At 45.6% G+C, this 15621-nt stretch overlaps 1 protein-coding gene across 1 annotated transcript in view; it reads right to left on the bottom strand.

Annotated features, from left to right (window-relative positions):
• CFAP69 (cilia and flagella associated protein 69) overlaps positions 1–15621 on the bottom strand; it is a 552009-nt gene that overhangs the window by 410461 nt on the left and 125927 nt on the right. The window lies entirely within an intron of this gene.

Raw genomic sequence — 15621 nt, 5'->3', positions numbered from 1 at the left:
GACGATTGTGGAGACTGCAAGAGTGAGTCAGAATTCTGCCCAAGCAGCAGAGTTAATAGCTCTTACGAGAGCGTGTGTTTTAGCTGAGGGAAAGAGAGTGAATGTGTTCACAGATAGTCAGTACGCATTTGGCGTGGCCCATAGTTTTGGCCGGTTGTGGAGAGAAAGAGGTTTCATTACGTCCCATGGGACTAAGATTCAACATGGTCAGCTAGTTAACGACTTGTTAGAATCTCTAACCTTGCCGACTGAAGTTGCGATTGTGAAGTGCAGTGCTCATAAAGCAATCACGGATGATGTTGGTCGTGGGAATGCCTTTGCTGATGAAACTGCTAAACAGACAGCTAGAGACACGATGAGTAGAATGTACGTTGCTACGTCTGCAAGATGGATTGCTGAGTCTGGGATGTGTGAGGACACTATGGAAAGTGTGAAAGAGATTCAGAAAGAAGCGACTGAGGAAGAGAAACGTGTATGGAGAGAAAGTACGGGCAAGTTGGACTCGAATGGATGTTGGATTGATTTGACAGAACAGCAGCGTTGGATGTTGCCTGATGCGTATGTGCTTGCAGTAGTGACGATGGCGCATGGAGTGGCGCACATAAGTTCTAAAGGGATATGTAAGATGTTAGCTCCGGTCTGGAAGAATGAGGGAATCAGTAAGTGTGCAGAGAGAGTGGTGAAAAATTGTATGGTGTGCTTGATGCATAATCCTGGCAAGGGAACTCCAACTCCAGCTGGTCATTTTGCTCCTCCTTCCTGTCCCTTTGAAGTAATTCAATTAGACTTCATTCACATGGAACGCTGCAACAATTTAAAATACGTCCTGGTGGTAGTTTGTGCTTTTTCCAGGTGGATAGAAGCATACCCACTAAAGGACAACACTGCTCTATCTACTGCCAAAATTCTTCTAAAAGAATTTTTCCCTAGGTACGGGATGCCACGGATTGTATGGTCAGATAACGGAAGTGAGTTTTTAGGGAAAGTTATGCAGAGTGTGTGTGCTGGTCTAGGATTGAAACAAAAATTTCATAGTGCGAACCATCCCCAGTCAGCTGGTTTAGTCGAGGGTTACAATGGCACCCTCAAGCTTAAAATAGCCAAAATACAAGCATCCACAGGTTTGGCTTGGCCAGACGCACTTCCCTTGGCTTTGTTATCAACGAGAGCAACAGTGCATTCTAGAATAGGGCTTTCTCCATATGAGATTGTGTTTGGCCGCCCGGCAAATGTCTGGGGTGTGCCAAGGCCTAAACAATTTTGCTCCATTGAATATCCTATGTTGATAGACTACCTTTACGACTTGACTGCTAAATTAAGTCTTATTCATCAACAGGTCTTTGATGCTTTGCCAAAACCTCCGGAGAGTCCAGGGCATCAGCTGAAACCCGGCGACCACGTGGTGGTCAGAAACTTCGCGAGGACAAAGAATCTTCAGCCTCGCTACATCGGCCCCTTCCAGGTCCTGCTGGCAACGAGGACAGCCGTACGTGTCGCTGGCCGAAAACACTGGATTCACGCTTCTCACGTAAAGCGTGCTCCGTTGCCGCTGCCTTACGACGACTGGGTGAAGAAGGGAATTGGTGCCTCCGAATCTGAAATCACTCCGAAATTTATCCCTTTCAGCGATGCCGATTTGATTACTGACACTTTGAAACTTGACTCTCCTCCTGAAAAGACTCCTTTGAACACTGAACATTTGTCTCCAGCATCAGAAGAAACTTTGCTATCTGCGAACTTAAACTCTGCAACAGCTGCTAGTGATACACTATTTTCCGATCAGACAGTACCAGCGAAGCAGAAATACAACCTTAGAAGCCATAAAAAGGACAAATAAAGCAGGCAACTGCATATTGTGATTTTGATATATTGAACCTTTTGCCTTCAGCCAGGAAGTTTGCTATTGTTTATTGTTTTTAAAATTGCCTTGCCGTCTGGGTAGCCGTAGGGTCGTGGCTGTGTGCCTAGTTTGAATTTGCAGGGGTCTGACACAAGGTCGATCTTTCTGTTGGTTCTGGGAACTCCCAGGGCTGATAGAGGCATTTTCATCTACGTACACATCATCAGTGGTCGCGAGCGGATTGTAGAAGATGGAGCTTCCTGCGCTGCAACGAAAGAATGTGATTTACGTTCGCAGAAACAGACTTAATAGAATTCTTCACAGCAAATGTTTCTTGATGCAATGTGCCGTTACATTTTTGATTGTTTTAGCAACATTGGTGGGTGGAATCGTCTTTAGCATAAGTTTGATTTTTGTGCCAGTTTCTACAGTACCTCCCCTTGATCCTGCTATTTCTACTGTTTCTTCTATACACTCTTTTCACTCGTTTCCGGAACATGAGCAAGCCAGACGCTCAGAATTCACCAACAACACTTTTGTACAGCTCTTGCACCAACACCAACTGGTAGTTAACACTACAGACTGCTGGGTGTGTGGCTTGATACCTCACACTATGGATAAAGGTATTCCCTATTTGGTTTTGCCTTACAGCTATAATGGATCATTTCAGGCCTTCCAAACCATCTTTGCTTATGCCCTTGAAACTTATCCTCCACGTCCACCACGTTCCACTAAATATAACTCTGCTAACAAAGCTTTAGTCCAGGGAATTATTGACATGGTCAAGGACGTCAATAATACTCCATCATACCCTAGAGACGAATTGCGAGTATATTTAAGTTGGAATACTTCAGAGTATCGCCTTAGTTTAGGAGAAAGCAAGCGTAAAAGCTCAACTCCAATCTGGGTCGTACCTCACCGAGGTCAGGTCTGTTTGCAAGGTAATGGGAGAAATCCGAGAGCTCAGCTAGGGAGGAGTGAGTGCGTAGAGACTTATGTGTTTCCGGCTAACTCTTCCCCTGCCTTTCTTACTGCTAGGGGTACCTATTTCATTTGTCGAGACAGAGCTTATACATGGTTGCCTGCCGACTTCTCAGGATCATGTTATATTGCTCGATTATTGCCTCCGACATACACTGCTTCACCTGATTACCACAGAACAAGAGTAGCGAGAGGTGTCTTCAGCAAGGAAGATACCGCTGGTCAGGAAGCCGGAGACTTCTTCAAAGGCTTCCTTCCGTTCTGGGGACCTATGGCCAATAGTAGAAACATACGTCAGCTAACACGGGTAGTTGAATCTACTATTACTGAAACTGCTGGTGCCCTTAGCAATCTGACAGCTGAGCTTCAGGCGGATAGGCTTATGACGTTGCAGAACCGTATGGTTCTAGACGTTATACTTGCAGATCGAGGTGGGGTATGCAGAATGATCCAATCGAGCTGCTGTGTCTTTATTCCTAATAATGCTCCAACAGTCTATGAGGCGATCTCTAAGTTGCACAAGATTTCAGACTCCATACATGTAGACAAGGGAAACTGGTCCTTCATGGAGTGGTTTTGGACTCTGATCTCAGCGTGGGGATGGAAGGTTCTAATGGTCATTGGTGTCATCCTAGTATTCCTATTCTCATGTTGTCTGATTATCCAGTGTGGTCCTGCTCTGTGTAGTCTTTGTGCTGCGACTTGTCTCAGAAAACCACCTGCGTTTGGAGAAAAGACACGAGAAAGGATGATGATACAACAACATGTCACTGACCTGATGAGCATAGAACTAGATTCTGACATAGACTGAGTAATTGCCTATGTAAGGGCAAAAGGAGGGTCTGAGGTTCCGTGACGGTTCCGTGACGGCTTGAACCCGTGTTTTCAAGTTTGTCGGAAATACATAATATTGGTATCAGTGAACCGCAAATGATCCATTTAGTATATCCTAGTGTTTTCGCTACGCTACGAGCAAGAGCACTCCTTCCATTGACATATTTCTGATATACCCACGGCATCCATCTTAGATCATGGCCGCCATTTTGTGTTTCCTTGCCCTCACATATGCAATAGCCTCTGATCACTTCATTCACTCCACTTTGATTAAGGACACGTAGCCGTAGCCGGAGATTCACCTCTTACATGACACGTGCACCTTAAACCAGATCACGCTGTAGCTGCATGATTCGACAAAGGCTGCCTCCTCTGCCCGAGGCCAGTCCTGCCAAACTGGTCTTCGTGTCCATTGTACCTGATCATGATTAGGCGGCCGAAGCTGGTAGCCTTGCCCATTTACAATCCACAAACATCCCTTATCCCGCTTTTCTATCTTCCACACCTGGCTCTGTTTCTTTCTTTCTGAATCTTTATTAGGGGGAGGTAACGAACTTTACGATGAGGCGGTCCGGGTCCTGAATGCAATATTGACAGGGAATTGTGACAAACTAGTGGGAACCCCTCTTTTCGCAATGTTTGGCCTCAGATATTATCGACGGTTCCTGTGTAACACCAAATATTTATTGTTTTAGACACAAGGGAATGTATTACATGTAAAGAATTTGCCCCTAGCATAAAAAACCGTATATAAGGAGCAGCTCTCTTTGTACAAATCGAACAGGCTCCTAGTCTCTGCCCGTGTGTAGATTCTGTGACTTCTGTGTCCCTGCAGTAATAAACCTTTGGTCTTTGACGCCACCATCGAGAAGCCCGTGTTTCTGTTCATTTGTGCACCAAGGCAGGTGGAACTCCGGGGTCTTCGGGTGTTGTACCCTGACACCTCTGGACGGAACCAAAAAGTCCAGAACTCCACTCCCTCACCCAAGGTCACTATGGCTACAGACACCCTTCCTCCCTCCATAGACAACACGACACATCGCCTCTCCCTACTAGAAACACAGTTGGAAATCCTGATTCAAGGCTTGAATGAAACTCTATCTATCCTAACCCTGTCCCGAAAGGCCTTCCAGCCACCCTTAAAGCTAGTTGGTCTCATCCAACCAAGCCTGGGTAAAGTATCACCCCCCACCGAGCCTCACGTCCCTCCCAGACCTAAAGTCGGGCCCCCAGTAAAGGGAAGAGCAGCTCCTTGGAAACACCTACAAGAGCAACCTCCTCTCTTTCCCCGCAGGGAACTATACACCCTGCGGCTTCCTTCGACACTCTGCTGAACTTATCCCCTAAATTCACGTTCCAAGTAATCACGGGATTCAGAAGCAAACATCCTCCTCCAAGAGCCACCAGACTTCCGTCCCACCTTGCCCTCCTTCCAAAAGTCCAACCGAACTAATTCAAAGAACAACCCAACAACTAGCGGAAGCCATACTCTCCCAAGACATAGACATAGCATTCTTAACAGAAACCTGGCTCAACAACCTCTCCTACCCTAACATGGAGATGTTAGTACCTCCTGGATTCACGATGATCAACAAGGACAGGCAAGAGAATAGAGGCGGGGGCATAGCAATCATCCACAAGAGCAACATCTCCATCACGGAAATCTCCTCTTGTGCTTACAGCTCCTTTGAATGCCTCTCAGTCAACATCAAAACTCAGGATACCAGACCCTGACTATGCCATCTTCTATACCACCCCCCAGGCAATTCTTCGGAATTCGGGGTTCACCTTTCTGACTTGATTGCCCACTGCGCACTAGACAACTCTAACAACATAATTCTGGGCGACATCAATCTAAGGTGGAATTAAACTAAGAACCCGCTGATTCAAACCTTAAATAACCTACTTCTAGCTAACAATTTGACCCAACACTGCTTAGAAGAAACACATCACATAGGAGCTATCCTTGACGCCATTATAGCCGAAAGCAAGGCTATCTCCATCGATCACATCCTCCCCGTGACTGGTCACACCATCACCTAGGCCTCTTTAACATCAACCATTCGATCCTGACTAATCCAATTCCCAAACGAGACCCTCCCAAATGGGTTAGGAACATAGTCCAAATTTCACGAGCGGACCTAGAAGAAAGAATCAGCTTGCTGCTCCCCTTCTCCACTGACCACGTCTCAACTAACGATCTCACTTCTCTTTACAACACTAATATGATGCTTACCCTGGATCAAATTGCTCCTTTGAAGCTAAAGAAAGCTAGGAACGTCCCCTCTAGAACATGGTTCACCACTGACATCAACGATGAAAGAAGAAAACTAAGAGCCGCAGAAAGAACATGGAGGAACAATCCCTCAACCCCCCATTGTGATCAACTCCAAGCAGCCGCAGGATATACAAAAATCACATCAAGAACAAAAAATCCGCTTTCTTCTGCTCGGCATTAGATCAAGCAAAAAAACGGAGCAAAGAACTTTTCAATATCATAAGGAATCAAACCTCCAAACACATACCTCCCTTAACTCAGGCATCTAAAGCTCGGTGCGACAGCTTCGCAACCTTTTTCAACGATAAAATCGTCAAGATCGACCACGCACTGGGCTTAAATCCTATCTCTCTCAATTAGATCAAAATGTCCAAAACCCTTGTCAACGCTTCCTTGAATTCTCCAAAACAGTGGTCATCTTTCACTCGCATCCAGAAAGCCGAGATAGTCAATCTAAAGGATTGCTATTGTGTGTGGTGTGTGAATCTGACCGTCCTGAGGCGGAAAGCCAGGACTTAGAGAGAGAAACTGCTGTTATTTTAATATCGCTATTGTCGTTTCTTAACTTGCACTTGCGATTATTTACTTGGTAAATATTTTATTGTTCTTCCACTCACCCACTGCTAAATACCGCTGTTCATAGCGGGTCTTTCTCCCTTCCGACGGACTGGTGCTGAGCTAATTCGGCCCACTCTGCCCTGATTCATTTCCGGACCGCCCCCACCGCAGCTGAGTAGGTGCTGCTTGGGGGTCCCGCCATCTTGGGTGAGGAGCAGGAGCAGGGCTAGCAGACTAGTGCTAGACCCCTCCCGCCCTCTCCAGTATAAAATGGTGCCCCCTCCTAGGAAGCGCAGCGGACAGGTGCAGCGGGCGCGCCGGCCGCGCGCCAAAGGCAGGCCCGTCTGCGCCCGTCCGCGCAGGGCCCGCGCCTAGGGCCAAAATCCCTGGCCGACTGGAATCGAATCTAAACTCAGTAAGTCGCCTCACTTATAACCGCAGCATGCTGTGGGCTTTGGGGGGAGAAGACAGAATATCAGAATGTGCTAGGTTGGAAATGGGCAGAGACATACAGACTACTCCACATCAATGTGCTAACTGTAAGCAAGTTCTTCTCCAGGTTCTATGGCAAACCAGTAAGACTATTGTTGACTCAGATAGAGTCACTGAAAGGAAAGAGCAGGCGGCAGTAAAATGCATGTTGCTAAACGCCAGGTCCCTGGTGAAACATAGCATTGAACTGGCTGACCTGATATTGGAGTCTAATGTAATGGTCGCATTTATAACTGAATCCTGGACGGATATAGTCTCTGGCCCAGACATTGTGAAAGCCACCCCCTCTAACTATGATTGCTTTGTGCAGAACAGAAAAAGGAAGAAAGGTGGTGGACTGGCTGTAATTTATCACAAATCAGTAAGAGGAAGTTTTAAGCCCACTACAATGGGCTTGGATGAAGCGCTTGCATTTAACCTCACCCTATCAGACCACCAAACCCTAAAAGGATGCTTACTCTATAGGCCCCCGGGGGCTAGGGCCTCTTTTTTCACTACTCTGGCCTGCTAGAAGAAGCAGTATGCGCTAAAACATTCACCCTGCTAGGTGATTTTAACTTTCATGGGGTGGAGTTATGTCAAAAAGTCACGGGCCCGACTCATAAGGCGGGACACACCCTAGATGGCATCTTCTCCAACCATCCTAACCTGGTGTTCACGGCAGTAGATCCTGTCCCCTGGTCGGATCATGCCGCAATCCACTACAGCATTACCCTAGTTCCTCTCGTCAGGCCCAGTAAGGTTATGAATCCACCCAGAACGATCAGGAAATGGAAAAATATAGACGGTGAGGCCCTTGAGAGCCTACTGAGATCCTCAATGACGCACTCCCCAGGAACTGTTGAGGAAGCGGCATCGACCTATACAAACTGGCTTGACTCGGCATGTATGCAATTAGCAATCCCAAAAACCTACCACTCTACGCGTGCTAGTCCATCGGCCCCATGGTTCTCTGAACAAATCAGGGATCACAAAGTGATATGTAAAAAATTGGAAAGACACTGGCGGAAAAACTATATGGAGGCTGACAAAAAGATACTCAATGCAGAGTTGGGAGTCTACAAAGAGATGATCAAATCGACCAAACGGGCCTTCTTTACAAACCGCATTGAGGAAGCTAGTAATTCCTCGAAAGAACTATTCCGCACAGTGTCATCCCTAGCAGCCCCCAAACCAGTGGAGGCTCTTCCGAGCCAGGAACTATGTGAAGAGATGGCCAAAATCTTTCAGGGTAAGGTCGAGAAGATTTTCTATTCCCTGGATCACTTAGTTAAGGTCAATCCTCCAGAGACTATTCCAGAGATCTCAGAGACTGACAGTCATACGGAAAGGTTACTTAACTTCTCCCCTATTACCGAGGAGGAGGTTAGGGACTGGCTACAGAGGATTAAATCAGGCTCTCCTTGTGATTCCAGCAGGACCCAGGTGGTGGCATTGGGGGACTTTGAGTCGGCCCCTTTTGTACTTCCTTGTGGAGTCCCTCAGGGCTCATCCCTGAGTCCGACTCTATTCAATGTGTACGTCTCCACCCTGGCGCCAGTTATAAGATCTTTCGGCTTTAACTTAACATCGTACGCAGACGACACGCAGATTGTAGTGTCACTGCTACCGGGCGGAGTGGAAGACACAGCCGAAAGGTTTAAGGACTGCATGCGCGAGGTCAGCAACTGGATGGCAGAAAACTGTCTTAAGTTGAACTCATCAAAGACTGAAGTCTTGCTGTTCGGAGCTAAAGACAATTTCTGGTCCCCAAGATGGTGGCCTGAGGAAATGGGAATAGCCCCCTCTCCAGTTTCAAAGGTCAAAAACCTGGGGGTACTGATGGACGATACCCTCTCCTTCAGACCACAAGTCAACGCCCTGTCCTCATCAACCCACTATGTCCTAAAAACAATACGAAAAGTTCTACCTTTTCTCCCTGATGAACACAGAAAGACAGTGGTAACGGGATTAGTGATATCCAGATTAGACTACTGTAATAGCCTGCTGCTAAATGCCCAACAGGGGCTGTTAAACAAACTTCAAATCTTGCAGAACGCAGCTGCCCGCCTGATCACGGGCACACCCAAATTTGCTTCGGTAGCACAAGATCTGGTAAAGCTACCTGTCAGTAGAGGTGTTCCACAAGGGTCTGTACTCTTCCCCCACCTCTTCAACATCTACATCGAACCCCTCACCTCTCTACTCAGAAAATCTAACATCCCCTTTCATCTATATGCTGACGACACGCAGCTCTATCTGGAAACTACCTCAATTGATGACATCCAGAGACTAAACAACACGCTCAAGGATGTCCGAGACTGGTTCACAACCAATCACTTGAAACTAAACCAATAGAAAACAGAAATACTACTCATCTCCAACAAAGATGATAACCCTCAAATCGAAGAATGGCTCAAAGCCATTGATGCCCTTAATGGTGACCTCTCCTTGGCAGACTTGGTGAAATCTCTAGGGATCACCCTAGACCCAAAACCTGACATGAAGAAACACATCTCAAGATCGGCTAAAAGTGCCTTTCTCAACTTAAAACTAATATACAAAATAAAACCCTTCCTCCCACCCAAGGACCTTCAACAAGCCACCCAAGCATTAGTCCTCTCCAGAATAGACTACGGGATCGCGACCTTGATGGAGTCAGCAAAAACCCACCTTGTTCCCCTGAAGACAACACTCAATGCAGCAGCAAGAATGGTCTCCGGAATTAAGAAATTTGAGCACATCTCTCCAGCCCTCAGAAAACTCAGATGGCTCTCAGTGGAGTTGCCAGCCAGCTTTAGAACAGCCTGCCTCACGCACAAAGCCCTGCATACAGGTAAATGAGAATACCTGGCCACTAAACTCAAAAGGGCAGGTCAGTCCAGAAACCTCAGGAGCTCCAGCTCTCTACTGCTCATCCCACCAAAAACTTGCATGCAAAAAACCACAGCCAAATCTTTTGCTGGAAACGCACCTAAAATCTGGAACTCCATCCCACCCCACATCAGAACAGTCCCCTCATTTTCAAAATTCAAGAGCCTACTCAAAGACCTCTTCCTCAACCGCACTTTTGGGAACTGACAGACCCTGGACAATCCCCCAACTGTCACCCCCTCTTTACTTAAATTCGAGTCGGACAACACGGTTGCAGCTCAAGAAATCCTATGTGTACAAACATTTTGATGGACAATTTTGTATGATTGAATATCAGACCCTACCCTCTGAAGCAGTGCAAGAAACCCTTCTATGTTTAATCTTTTTGATTCCTGATTATGTATGGCTGAATATCAGATCCTTACCCCAACGCGTCTTCCCTGCAACCATATGCCAGTTTCATGCTTGCCCTTACCCACATGTTCCCCCACTCTCCTGGATCTCATGTCTGCTCATTATTGTATATGATGTACAGGTTGTGAAGCGCTCTAATACCTTTTGGTCCAGCTAGCACTATACAAAACTACTAAAATAAATACAAAAATAAATATTTTGAGGGCCCATTCATTTGAAATAAATTGAACACTAGGCACACATTTTAAATTCTCAACTCTTGAGGCTTCCTTGATGCTGTCAATGCTGGCTCCTTTATAGAACTTGTATTTCTTAAATCGTGCTGTACGGCAGTCATGCAGTGGTATAATGTAGCAAAGAAAACATTGACAACACCAAATAGCTTTACTATTTGGCTTTTCTGTGTTTTTAAACCATGTTGTACAGCTGGTTGGATGCTGTAAAACATGGAGGAAAGTAACAACAACAAAAAAAGCACTCTCACGCGACCAGCGCTGACTGCGTCATAGCACTTTGTTTTTTACACTTTCAGCAATGCTACTCAGCAGGTGGGCTGCTGAACAACATGTCTAAAACACATTTCCACAACCAACAGATTCTTGCATAAGCGAGTCCTATTGGCTTTGCCAATGCTTGATCCCAAAAAAGCAAAATGGAGGCAAAGTGGATAGGAGGGGGAAGAAGGATGTGGCTCTATGGCTACAGCTGCCGACTTTGCAACTGGGGAACGAGGTTAAAGTCTCTCTGGCGGCTAAACATCCTGTCACTTTGGGTTCATTACTTCATTTCTCATCTACAAAAAAAATGTATGTAAACTTGTGTAATGTAACTGGTGCTCATGTAAAGTGTTCCAATAACTTCGATTTGGGTTGAGTTTGCATTATATCAATATGCCACAAAACCACTGTATAAAAACACAACAAATGTGAGCTTGTGTATTGTAGAACAAGTTACTTAACTTTGATAACTCCTTTACTGGTAGAGAGTCTATATAGTCACAGATTCCTTACCTTAGAATATTCCCCAGCAGACAGACCGGATCCATAATTTTTTCTGAGTAGTCCCTTTTGTGTTCCGGCAGGTGACACCGATTGGTTCTATGTTGACGTCATCCACGCCAGAAGTGACATGTGCAGTACCTATATAGTGCCAAAGCAGCGTGCAGACCTCAGTTTTGTGACTACTTTCCACGCCAGAAGCACTAAGCCATACTGAGGTAATGTGACTAGTGTGACAACGTGAATTCCTCAAGGACCATTTTAGAAGGAACCCACAGTTCGCAGAGCAGAGAGGATGGGAGACTCTGTAAGAAATCTGTGGCAAGATTCTAGTCTCTACAGATAAGGCATAACTGAAGGTGAGTAACTTGTTCATCTGAAAGAGACTTCTAGCAGAAGATTCCTTAACATTAGAATAGATACCCAAGCAATACCGCCAAAGAGGAGGGTCTGCAAACAGGTTACACTAAAAAGTCCTGGAGGACCGAACAGGCAAAATGCCGATCAAGTTGGACCCAACTGTCTAGGCGGTATTGCTTGGTAAACGCGTGCAGTAATGCCACCTGGCTGCCAGTCAGAAAACCAGAATGTGGACTCCACAAGCAGTGGTTGCAGCCTTGGCTCTGGTAGAATGAGCCTGCAAGCCTTCAGGAGGTTGCTTGGCCAATGCATAGCAGATCTTAATGAATAGTATAAACCAAATTGAGAGGGTTTTTTTCTGCACTGTGTTCCCTTATTTAGCTCGATGGATTTAGGCCCAGATCTTTGTTCTGTCCATCAACTGTGTTTTTTGCCCTTATTTAGCTTCAGCATGTCCAACAAAGAATTGATCGTCCACCCAGATATCTCTTGTGCGGTCAATGTAGCACAATAACACTTTTTTGGGATTCAGATGGTGAAGTCTCTCTTTTTTTCTTGGATTACTGATTAGTGAACAAAAGAGGTCTGCATCAAGATATTCTGACCGAAGTTGAAGGATGTTACCACTGTTGGCAGAAAAGAACCACAGGTACAATGGACCAATTTGTTCTGGAAAAAGGTAGTGTAGAAAAGTAGGATCAGCTTTCATGGTCACCCCCACTTTTTGCTGGTGTCATTATGTTTTTCTGACAAGTCTGATTGGGATCCTGCAACCAAGGAAGCCAGTCTCTGATCTTCTTCCCTAAATTGAACATGGTTAATACTTAGGTACACTCCAGATTGGCTACAGGTGTACCCACATAAGTCCCTAGTATATGGTACTAAAGTACCCAATGAATAGGTACACCTGGGTCCTCCCATGGGCTGAAGCATGTATTATGTCACCCATGAGAGACCACTCAAATTGTGACTCAAGTCCTGGCGTGGCAGCCTGTGCAAGCTGGTGCTACCACCACTTACAACAGATATATGTTTTCTTATAGCTGAGGTTACAACACTTAAACTTATGTCACCCCTAAGAAAGGCCTTTCAATCCTGAAGGCAGGGTGCTCAGTTCTATGTGTGAGGGTGCCCCAGCATAAGCGAGGCACCCCTACAATCTTCAACTCTACAACCTTCGGAGTCCATTCTCCTGGGTTGTAAGTGCATCAGCCATAATAACTTATAGAGTAGCCATGCGTCATTACGCAATGTTCATCTTTAAACTGGCTGCAACAAACCCTGTCATGCTTGGTGTCAAACATGTTGGAATCATACCCCCACACCGTAAATGTTTGAATCATACCCCACACAGTAAACGGTGTGGGAGGTATGATTCCATGCACTGTAAGGGAGAGGGGTCTACCACTGACCTAATCTGGGTTCAACAGCCACCACTGCAGGACGTTTGCAGTTCTCTCGAATATCTGGCCAAGGACAGAGAGATTTCCCTGATGCTGAGTCCATGGAACTTCAGGTCCCACTGGATGTGAGAGGCCAGGAGACTCATCAGCCTCGGAGTCAGTCTCACTGAAATTCAAGTCAGAGGCTGAAAACATACATTTCACACCCTGAATATTCGAGACTTTCTGCTCTGGAGCAAAGTGTACTGTGTCTCAAATGGCTCAGATTAAAGGGAGAGTCTGAGAGTCAGGTGAAACTTCAGGACATTGATAGAGAACCCCAGTGAATGCAGGCAGTTCAATATAGTCTGGAGTTGGGTGACGACTGTCTGGGGAGAGCTGACCTTCAGCAGCCAGTTGTTGATGTGGGGGAAGGCTGCAAACCCTGCACAGATGGGCTGCAACTACCGCCATCACCTTTGTGAAAACCCGAGGCATGCTGGTAAGTCCAAAAGGGAGCAAAGCAAACTGGAAATGCCCTTGACCTACCATGAAACACAGGTAACATCTGTGGGCTGGCAGGGCGATTATGTGGAAACATGCATTCTACAAATCAAGCGCTACCATCCAGTATACAGAACCTGAGCTAGAACTTATATTTTGAAATGTTCTTTTTTCAGGATCTAGTTGATAGTGTGTAGGTCTAGAATAGCATGAAGCCCGCCATCCTTTTTGAGCACCAGTAAGTAGCAGGCATATCAACCATGACACACGCGCCGGATGCCTCTTCGGAGGCAGCTGTGCGCTCTACAAGTGTCATGAATTGAATTGAATTGAAATCTGATGTTGGCATTCTCTTGTGGCACCTTTGGCCAAAGGAGCCTGTACTTCCTGTTGCAGAAGAGAAAGGAAGTCCTTCATCAATTGGTCTGAGAATGAGGGCAAAGCAGCAAGGTTTCTGTAAAAGGACCTATTTGTCCAATGTCAATGTTTGCCGTTGGGTCAGGAGATGATGGTTCCTGCCACAAACCAGCTTCCCATGATGTCGTATATTAAAGGAGCTTAAAGGCTCGACCAAAAAAGGACACAATCAATGGAAGAGAAACTGAAAAAAGGGGAGACTACAAGAAATTGTCAGGAGAAAGTAGATTCGTATTGCAAGTAGTCATATGAGCACTACATTACACTGTATGCATAAGTAACTCAATGGTGCGTGTGCACATATCGTGCTCATGACAGTGAACGGCGCTGTGACACAATATGGTGAAAACATTGTGCACGGCGCAAAAAAACAGAATATAATACAGAAGAATTGGAGGTCAACAACACAATGGAGATTATCGTTGATCGTACAAATCAGGGTAGGAGGTATGAAGCCTGTAACGTAGTGCTGATATAACTACTTGCAATAAGAATCTACTTTCTCCTGACAATTTCTTGTTGTCTCCCCTTTTTTCCATTTCTCTGCCATTGATTGTGTCCTTTTTAGGTCGAGCCTAGCGCAGCGTGCATGAGCCGCTCTGCGAGGCTTCTTGTAACTGCTCTGTGTGGGTCTGACTCCCCCACGCATTGGGTTGGCTTTTGTGTGTGTCTTTCAATAATGAAAGCATGAAAATGGCTAAAGGCAGTTGCATGTCCCACCTCTTTTGTAATGTTCACTCCCACAGCGTTTTGCATGCGGGAGCGAGAAGCGGCGCGCAGGTTGGCAACTGCATTCCTTGTGGGTCAGGTTACTATCTATTTGTTTTGCAAGCGTTAGCACATGAAAGCAGGATCTATTGACTTATTTTTTATAACGCATTGATACCTCCGGGCGAAAGTCCACTTTGTAATTCTTGTTTACTCATCTTTTAAAATGGAATGCAATCAGTTTCCCTGTCGATATTTATTTAAAAATACGAAAATATGGTATATTTACTGATTCTTCATGTCACTGCTGCCTGACCAGTAGCTGACAGAACTGGTACCATGGGTTGTAACAGTAATGAGGGGTGTGCTGTCCCTATATAGCTGCCAGTCTGCTCGTGTTTGTACTGCCATGCCAATCTTCCCAGGTGACTGTATATTTTTACATGTGTCTGTTTATATTGTTAAATCCTGACCGGCACCGAAGCTCAAGGGTGCATCTATCAGTCAAATAATTGTTCAAATTCAAAATTTATATATTTCTTCACCAAATGAAGAAGGATAAATCAGCAGACATGAGTGGAAATAATATGGTTAAACACAGACACTGATGTTAAAAATTAAATAATACAATACGATGTGCCCTAACTCTATTTATTCCCTGATTCTGTGGATGAAGTTACATTGCCATTATCCAGGATACAAGCCCCATTAGTCGGCTCAAGCTGACACCCCGGACTCCTACTCCCCAGCTCCTTACTGGTTTCATAGTGGCTCATAGCCGTGCTACATAGCCACCAGGCTGCTGTGTAACGTGGCTAAAAGACATTGGAAAAGCCAATACTTCTCACATATGCAAGACCTATTGGCTTTGCCAATGTTTGTTATGTATTTGTCTTCTAAATGACCACCGGTTGAGACATTGTTCCTTGTTTACAGATTTAGAAGGCAAACACATATCTAGGATAACTAGGTTCCTTTGCAGAGGGGCCTATACATAGCGTT

Source organism: Lissotriton vulgaris, chromosome 10 (assembly GCF_964263255.1).
Source record: "Lissotriton vulgaris chromosome 10, aLisVul1.2, whole genome shotgun sequence".
Lineage (NCBI taxonomy): Eukaryota > Metazoa > Chordata > Amphibia > Caudata > Salamandridae > Lissotriton > Lissotriton vulgaris.
Note: the sequence above shows the minus strand (reverse complement) of the source record. Positions and strands in the feature narration are given on the sequence as shown.